Below are 10,024 nucleotides of genomic sequence, written 5' to 3'. Positions count from 1 at the left end.
CCTTATATCGAAGGATGGAGCCCAGACCGAAGTTGTCCCCACCTCAAACTTGTGCTGCCCTGATAGACCCAAGGGAGCCCTACAAACTGACATCAGGAACCTGGACTGCTGAGTTTCCTTTCCCGGGGGAAATGGAAAAAGGATGTGCCCAGGGGCCCCTGGCCCTGACTGCAAAAAATCCTTATATCGAAGGATGGAGCTCAGACCAAAGTTGTCCCCACCTCAAACTTGTGCTGCCCTGATAGACCCAAGGGAGCCCTACAAACTGACATCAGGAACCTGGAATGCTGAGTTTTCTTTCCCAGGGAAAATGGCTAAAGGTTGTACCTGGGGTCCCCAGGCCCTGACTGCAAAGAATCCTTATATCGAAGGATGCACCCCACACCGAAGTTGTCCCCACCTCAAACTTGTGCTGCCCTGATAGACCCAAGGGAGCCCTACAAACTGACATCAGGAAACTGGACTGCTGAGTGTTCTTTCCCAGGGAAAATGGAAAAAAGTTGTGCCCAAGGGGCCCCTGGCCCTGACTGCAAAAAATCCTTATATCGAAGGATGGACCCCACACCGAAGTTGTCCCCACCTCAAACTTGTGCTGCCCTGATAGACCCAAGGGAGCCCTACCAACTGACATCAGGAACCTGGACTGCTGAGTTTTCTTTCCCAGGGAAAATGGAAAAAGGATGTGCCCAGGGGCCCCTGGCCCTGACTGCAAAGAATCCTTATATCGAAGGATGGACCCGAGACCAAAGTTGTCCCCACCTCAAACTTGTGCTGCCCTGATAGACCCAAGGGAGCCCTACAAACTGACATCAGGAACCTGGACTGCTGTGTGTTCATTTTCCCAGGGAAAATGGAAAAAGGATGTGCCCAGGGGCCCCTGGCCCTGGGCTTGTGCCTCACTGCAAAGAATCCTTATACTCAAGGATGGACCCCACACCGAAGTTGTCCCCACCTCAAACTTGTGCTGCCCTGATAGACCCAAGGGAGCCCTACAAACTGACATCAGGAACCTGGACTGCTGAGTTTCCTTTCCCGGTGGAAATGGAAAAAGGATGTGCCCAGGGGCCCCTGGCCCCGACTGCAAAGAATCCTTATATCGAAGGATGGACCCCACACCGAAGTTGTCCCCACCTCAAACTTGTGCTGCCCTGATAGACCCAAGGGAGCCCTACAAACTGACTCAAGGAACCTGGACTGCTGAGTTTTCTTTCCCAGGGGAAATGGAAAAAGGATGTGCCCAGGGGCCCCTGGCCCTAGGCTGGGCCTGACTGCAAAGAATCCTTATATCGAAGGATGGACCCCACACCGAAGTTGTCCCCACCTCAAACTTGTGCTGCCCTGATAGACCCAAGGGAGCCCTACAAACTGACATCAGGAACCTGGACTGCTGAGTTTTCTTTCCCAGGGAAAATGGAAAAAGTGTGTGCCCTTGTGCCTCACTGCAAGGAATCCATATATCGAAGGATGGACCCCACACCGAAGTTGTCCCCACCTCAAACTTGTGCTGCCCTGATAGACCCAAGGGAGCCCTACAAACTGACATCAGGAACCTGGACTGCTGAGTTTTCTTTCCCAGGGAAAATGGAAAAAGGATGTGCCCAGGGGCCCCTGGCCCTGACTGCAAAAAATCCTTATATCGAAGGATGGACCCCACACCGAAGTTGTCCCCACCTCAAACTTGTGCTGCACTGATAGACCCAAGGGAGCCCTACAAAGTGACTCAAGGAACCTGGACTGCTGAGTTTTCTTTCCCAGGGAAAATGGAAAAAGGATGTGCCCAGGGGCCCCTGGCCCTGACTGCAAAGAATTCTTATATCGAAGGATGGACCCGAGATCGAAGTTGTCCCCACCTCAAATTTGTGCTGCCCTGATAGACCCAAGGGAGCCCTACAAACTGACATCAGGAACCTGGACTGCTGAGTTTTCTTTCCCGAGGGAAATGTAAAAAGGATGTGCCCAGGGGCCCCCGGCCCTGGGCTGGGCCTGACTGCAAAGAATCCTTATATCGAAGGATGGACCCCACACCGAAGTTGTCCCCACCTCAAACTTGTGCTGCCCTGATAGACCCAAGGCAGCCCTACAAACTGACATCAGGAACCTGGACTGCTGAGTTTTCTTTCCCAGGGAAAATGGAAAAAGGATGTGCCCAGGGGCCCCTGGCCCTGACTGCAAAGAATCCTTATATCGAAGGATGGACCCCACAACAAAGTTGTCCCCACCTCAAACTTGTGCTGCCCTGATAGACCCAAGGGAGCCCTACAAACTGACATCAGGAGCCTGGACTGCTGAGTTTTCTTTCCCAGGGGAAATGGAAAAAGGATGTGCCCAGGGGCCCCTGGCCCTGGGCTGGGCCTGACTGCAAAGAATCCTTATATCGAAGGATGGACCCCACACCGAAGTTGTCCCCACCTCAAACTTGTGCTGCCCTGATAGACCCAAGGGAGCCCTACAAACTGACATCAGGAACCTGGACTGCTGAGTTTTCTTTCCCAGGGAAAATGGAAAAAGGATGTGCCCAGGGGCCCCTGGCCCTGACTGCAAAGAATCCTTATATCGAAGGATGGACCCCACACCAAAGTTGTCCCCACCTCAAATTTGTGCTGCCCTGATACACCCAAGGGAGCCCTACCAACTGACATCAGGAACCTGGACTGCTGAGTTTTCTTTCCCAGGGAAAATGGAAAAAGGATGTGCCCAGGGGCCCCTGGCCCTGACTGCAAAAAATCCTTATATCGAAGGATGGACCCCACAACAAAATTGTCCCCACCTCAAACTTGTGCTGCCCTGATAGACCCAAGGGAGCCCTACAAACTGACATCAGGAACCTGGACTGCTGAGTTTTCTTTATCCGGGAAAATGGAAAAAGGATGTGTCCAGGGGCCTCTGGCACTGGGCTGGGCCCTGACTGCAAAAAATCCTTATATCGAAGGATGGACCCCACACCAAAGTTGTCCCCACCTCAAATTTTGCTGCCCTGATACACCCAAGGGAGCCCTACCAACTGACATCAGGAACCTGGACTGCTGAGTTTTCTTTCCCAGGGAAAATGGAAATAGGATGTGCCCAGGGACCCCTGGCCCTGGGCTGGGACCTCACTGCAAAGAATCCTTATATCGAAGGATGGACCCCACACCAAAGTTGTCCCCACCTCAAACTTGTGCTGCCCTGATAGACCCAAGGGAGCCCTACAAACTGACATCAGGAACCTGGACTGCTGAGATTTCTTTCCCAGGGAAAATGGAAAAAGGATGTGCCCAGGGGCCCCTGGCCCTGACTGCAAAAAATCCTTATATCGAAGGATGGACCCCACACCGAAGTTGTCCCCACCTCAAACTTGTGCTGCACTGATAGACCCAAGGGAGCCCTACAAAGTGACTCGAGGAACCTGGACTGCTGAGTTTTCTTTCCCAGGGAAAATGGAAAAAGGATGTGCCCAGGGGCCCCTGGCCCTGACTGCAAAGAATTCTTATATCGAAGGATGGACCCGAGATCGAAGTTGTCCCCACCTCAAATTTGTGCTGCCCTGATACACCCAAGGGAGCCCTGCCAACCGACATCAGGAACCTGGACTGCTGAGTTTTCTTTCCCAGGGAAAATGGACATAGGATGTGCCCAGGGACCCCTGGCCCTGACTGCAAAGATTCCATATATCGAAGGATGGACCCCACACCGAAGTTGTCCCCACCTCAAACTTGTGCTGCATTGATAGACCCAAGGGAGCCCTACAAACTGACATCAGGAACCTGGACTGCTGTGTGTTCATTTTCCCAGGGAAAATGGAAAAAGGATGTGCCCAGGGGCCTCTGGCACTGGGCTGGGCCCTGACTGCAAAAAATCCTTATATAGAAGGATGCACCCCACACCGAAGTTGTCCCCACCTCAAACTTGTGCTGCCCTGATAGACCCAAGGCAGCCCTACAAACTGACATCAGGAACCTGGACTGCTGAGTTTTCTTTCCCAGGGAAAATGGAAAAAGGATGTGCCCAGGGGCACCTGGCCCTGACTGCAAAGAATCCTTTTATCGAAGGATGGACCCCACACCAAAGTTGTCCCCACCTCAAACTTGTGCTGCCCTGATAGACCCAAGGGAGCCCTACAAACTGACATCAGGAACCTGGACTGCTGAGTTTTCTTTCCCAGGGGAAATGGAAAAAGGATGTGCCCAGGGGCCCCTGGCCCTGGGCTGGGCCTGACTGCAAAGAATCCTTATATCGAAGGATGGACCCCACACCGAAGTTGTCCCCACCTCAAACTTGTGCTGCCCTGATAGACCCAAGGGAGCCCTACAAACTGACATCAGGAACCTGGACTGCTGAGTTTTCTTTCCCAGGGAAAATGGAAAAAGGATGTGCCCAGGGGCCCCTGGCCCTGACTGCAAAGAATCCTTATATCGAAGGATGGACCCCACACCAAAGTTGTCCCCACCTCAAATTTGTGCTGCCCTGATACACCCAAGGGAGCCCTACCAACTGACATCAGGAACCTGGACTGCTGAGTTTTCTTTCCCAGGGAAAATGGAAAAACGATGTGCCCAGGGACCCCTGGCCCTGGGCTGGGACCTCACTGCAAAGAATCCTTATATCGAAGGATGGACCCCACACCGAAGTTGTCACCACCTCAAAGTTGTGCTGCCCTGATAGACCCAAGGGAGCCCTACAAACTGACATCAGGAACCTGGACTGCTGTGTGTTCATTTTCCCAGGGAAAATGGAAAAAGGATGTGCCCAGGGGCCTCTGGCACTGGGCTGGGCCCTGACTGCAAAAAATCCTTATATAGAAGGATGCACCCCACACCGAAGTTGTCCCCACCTCAAACTTGTGCTGCCCTGATAGACCCAAGGCAGCCCTACAAACTGACATCAGGAACCTGGACTGCTGAGTTTTCTTTCCCAGGGAAAATGGAAAAAGGATGTGCCCAGGGGCCCCTGGCCCTGACTGCAAAGAATCCTTATATCGAAGGATGGACCCCACACCAAAGTTGTCCCCACCTCAAACTTGTGCTGCCCTGATAGACCCAAGGGAGCCCTACCAACTGACATCAGGAACCTGGACTGCTGAGTTTTCTTTCCCAGGGAAAATGGAAAAACGATGTGCCCAGGGACCCCTGGCCCTGGGCTGGGACCTCACTGCAAAGAATCCTTATATCGAAGGATGGACCCCACACCGAAGTTGTCACCACCTCAAAGTTGTGCTGCCCTGATAGACCCAAGGGAGCCCTACAAACTGACATCAGGAACGTGGACTGCTGTGTGTTCATTTTCCCAGGGAAAATGGAAAAAGGATGTGCCCAGGGGCCTCTGGCACTGGGCTGGGCCCTGACTGCAAAAAATCCTTATATAGAAGGATGCACCCCACACCGAAGTTGTCCCCACCTCAAACTTGTGCTGCCCTGATAGACCCAAGGCAGCCCTACAAACTGACATCAGGAACCTGGACTGCTGAGTTTTCTTTCCCAGGGAAAATGGAAAAAGGATGTGCCCAGGGGCCCCTGGCCCTGACTGCAAAGAATCCTTATATCGAAGGATGGACCCCACAACAAAGTTGTCCCCACCTCAAACTTGTGCTGCCCTGATAGACCCAAGGGAGCCCTACAAACTGACATCAGGAGCCTGGACTGCTGAGTTTTCTTTCCCAGGGGAAATGGAAAAAGGATGTGCCCAGGGGCCCCTGGCCCTGGGCTGGGCCTGACTGCAAAGAATCCTTATATCGAAGGATGGACCCCACACCGAAGTTGTCCCCCCCTCAAACTTGTGCTGCCCTGATAGACCCAAGGGAGCCCTACAAACTGACATCAGGAACCTGGACTGCTGAGTTTTCTTTCCCAGGGAAAATGGAAAAAGGATGTGCCCAGGGGCCCCTGGCCCTGACTGCAAAGAATCCTTATATCGAAGGATGGACCCCACACCAAAGTTGTCCCCACCTCAAATTTGTGCTGCCCTGATACACCCAAGGGAGCCCTACCAACTGACATCAGGAACCTGGACTGCTGAGTTTTCTTTCCCAGGGAAAATGGAAAAAGGATGTGCCCAGGGGCCCCTGGCCCTGACTGCAAAAAATCCTTATATCGAAGGATGGACCCCACAACAAAATTGTCCCCACCTCAAACTTGTGCTGCCCTGATAGACCCAAGGGAGCCCTACAAACTGACATCAGGAACCTGGACTGCTGAGTTTTCTTTATCCGGGAAAATGGAAAAAGGATGTGTCCAGGGGCCTCTGGCACTGGGCTGGGCCCTGACTGCAAAAAATCCTTATATCGAAGGATGGACCCCACACCGAAGTTGTCCCCACCTCAAACTTGTGCTGCCCTGATAGACCCAAGGGAGCCCTACAAACTGACATCAGGAACCTGGACTGCTGAGTTTTCTTTCCCAGGGAAAATGGAAAAAGGATGTGCCCAGGGGCCCCTGGCCCTGACTGCAAAGAATCCTTATATCGAAGGATGCACCCCACACCGAAATTGTCCCCACCTCAAACTTGTGCTGCCCTGATAGACCCAAGGGAGCCCTACAAACTGACATCAGGAACCTGGACTGCTGAGTTTTCTTTCCCAGGGAAAATGGAAAAAGGATGTGCCCAGGGGCCTCTGGCACTGGGCTGGGCCCTGACTGCAAAAAATCCTTATATCGAAGGATGGACCCCACACCAAAATTGTCCCCACCTCAAATTTGTGCTGCCCTGATACACCCAAGGGAGCCCTGCCAACCGACATCAGGAACCTGGACTGCTGAGTTTTCTTTCCCAGGGAAAATGGACATAGGATGTGCCCAGGGACCCCTGGCCCTGACTGCAAAGATTCCATATATCGAAGGATGGACCCCACACCGAAGTTGTCCCCACCTCAAACTTGTGCTGCATTGATAGACCCAAGGGAGCCCTACAAACTGACATCAGGAACCTGGACTGCTGTGTGTTCATTTTCCCAGGGAAAATGGAAAAAGGATGTGCCCAGGGGCCTCTGGCACTGGGCTGGGCCCTGACTGCAAAAAATCCTTATATAGAAGGATGGAGCCCAGACCGAAGTTGTCCCCACCTCAAACTTGTGCTGCCCTGATAGACCCAAGGCAGCCCTACAAACTGACATCAGGAACCTGGACTGCTGAGTTTTCTTTCCCAGGGAAAATGGAAAAAGGATGTGCCCAGGGGCACCTGGCCCTGACTGCAAAGAATCCTTTTATCGAAGGATGGACCCCACACCGAAGTTGTCCCCACCTCAAACTTGTGCTGCCCTGATAGACCCAAGGGAGCCCTACAAACTGACATCAGGAACCTGGACTGCTGAGTTTTCTTTCCCAGGGAAAATGGAAAAAGGATGTGCCCAGGGGCCTCTGGCCCTGGTCTGGGACCTCACTGCAAAGAATCCATATATCGAAGGATGGACCCCACACCGAAGTTGTCCCCACCTCAAACTTGTGCTGCCCTGATAGACCCAAGGGAGCCCTACAAACTGACATCAGGAACCTGGACTGCTGAGTTTTCTTTCCCAGGGAAAATGGAAAAAGGATGTGCCCAGGGGCCCCTGGCCCTGACTGCAAAAAATCCTATATAGAAGAATGGACCCCACACCAAAGGTGTCCCCACCTCAAACTTGTGCTGCCCTGATAGACCCAAGGGAGCCCTACAAACTGACATCAGGAACCTGGAATGCTGAGTTTTCTTTCCCAGGGAAAATGGCTAAAGGTTGTACCCGGGGTCCCCAGGCCCTGACTGCAAAGAATCCTTATATCGAAGGATGCACCCCACACCGAAGTTGTCCCCACCTCAAACTTGTGCTGCCCTGATAGACCCAAGGGAGCCCTACAAACTGACATCAGGAAACTGGACTGCTGAGTGTTCTTTCCCAGGGAAAATGGAAAAAAGTTGTGCCCAAGGGGCCCCTGGCCCTGACTGCAAAAAATCCTTATATCGAAGGATGGACCCCACACCGAAGTTGTCCCCACCTCAAACTTGTGCTGCCCTGATAGACCCAAGGGAGCCCTACAAACTGACATCAGGAACCTGGACTGCTGAGTTTTCTTTCCCAGGGAAAATGGAAAAAGGATGTGCCCAGGGGCCCCTGGCCCTGACTGCCAAAAATCCTTATATCGAAGGATGGAGCCCAGACCGAAGTTGTCCCCACCTCAAACTTGTGCTGCCCTGATAGACCCAAGGGAGCCCTACAAACTGACATCAGGAACCTGGACTGCTGAGTTTTCTTTCCCAGGGAAAATGGCCAAAGGATGTGCCCAGGGTTCCCTGGCCCTGGGCTGGGCCTGACTGTAAAGAATCCTTATATCGAAGGATGAACTCGAGACCGAAGTTGTCCCAACCTCAAACTTGTGCTGCCCTGATAGACCCAAGGGAGCCCTACAAACTGACATCAGGAACCTGGACTGCTGAGTTTCCTTTCCCGGGGGAAATGGAAAAAGGATGTGCCCAGGGGCCCCTGGCCCTGGGCAGGGACCTCACTGCAAAAAATTCTTATATCGATGGATGCACCCCACACCGAAGTTGTCCCCACCTCAAACTTGTGCTGCCCTGATAGACCCAAGGGAGCCCTACAAACTGACATCAGGAACCTGGACTGCTGAGTTTTCTTTCCCAGGGAAAATGGCCAAAGGATGTGTCCAGGGGCCCCTGGCCCTGACTTCAAAAAATCCTTATATCGAAGGATGGACCCCACACCGAAGTTGTCCCCACCTCAAACTTGTGCTGCCCTGATAGACCCAAGGCAGCCCTACAAACTGACATCAGGAACCTGGACTGCTGAGTTTTCTTTCCCAGGGAAAATGGAAAAAGGATGTGCCCAGGGGCCTCTGGCCCTGGTCTGGGACCTCACTGCAAAGAATCCATATATCGAAGGATGGACCCCACACCGAAGTTGTCCCCACCTCAAACTTGTGCTGCCCTGATAGACCCAAGGGAGCCCTACAAACTGACATCAGGAACCTGGACTGCTGAGTTTTCTTTCCCAGGGAAAATGGAAAAAGGATGTGCCCAGGGGCCCCTGGCCCTGACTGCAAAAAATCCTTATATCGAAGGATGGACCCCACACCGAAGTTGTCCCCACCTCAAACTTGTGCTGCCCTGATAGACCCAAGGGAGCCCTACAAACTGACATCAGGAACCTGGACTGCTGAGTTTCCTTTCCCAGGGAAAATGGAAAAAGGATGTGCCCAGGGGCCCCTGGCCCTGACTGCCAAAAATCCTTATATCGAAGGATGGAGCCCAGACCGAAGTTGTCCCCACCTCAAACTTGTGCTGCCCTGATAGACCCAAGGGAGCCCTACAAACTGACATCAGGAACCTGGACTGCTGAGTTTCCTTTCCCGGGGGAAATGGAAAAAGGATGTGCCCAGGGGCCCCTGGCCCTGACTGCAAAAAATCCTTATATCGAAGGATGGAGCTCAGACCAAAGTTGTCCCCACCTCAAACTTGTGCTGCCCTGATAGACCCAAGGGAGCCCTACAAACTGACATCAGGAAACTGGACTGCTGAGTTTTCTTTCCCAGGGAAAATGGAAAAAGGATGTGCCCAAGGGGCCCCTTGCCCAGACTGCCAAAAATCCTTATATCGAAGGATGGACCCCACACCGAAGTTGTCCCCACCTCAAACTTGTGCTGCCCTGATAGACCCAAGGGAGCCCTACAAACTGACATCAGGAACCTGGACTGCTGAGTTTTCTTTCCCAGGGAAAATGGAAAAAGGATGTGCCCAGGGGCCCCTGGCCCTGACTGCAAAAAATCCTTATATCGAAGGATGGACCCCACACCGAAATTGTCCCCACCTCAAACTTGTGCTGCCCTGATACACCCAAGGGAGCCCTACAAACTGACATCAGGAACCTGGAATGCTGAGTTTTCTTTCCCAGGGAAAATGGCTAAAGGTTGTACCTGGGGTCCCCAGGCCCTGACTGCAAAGAATCCTTATATCGAAGGATGCACCCCACACCGAAGTTGTCCCCACCTCAAACTTGTGCTGCCCTGATAGACCCAAGGGAGCCCTACAAACTGACATCAGGAAACTGGACTGCTGAGTGTTCTTT

This window comes from Lonchura striata, unplaced genomic scaffold, assembly GCF_046129695.1.
Source record: "Lonchura striata isolate bLonStr1 unplaced genomic scaffold, bLonStr1.mat Scaffold_106, whole genome shotgun sequence".
Classification (NCBI taxonomy): Eukaryota; Metazoa; Chordata; class Aves; order Passeriformes; family Estrildidae; genus Lonchura; species Lonchura striata.
Note: the sequence above shows the minus strand (reverse complement) of the source record.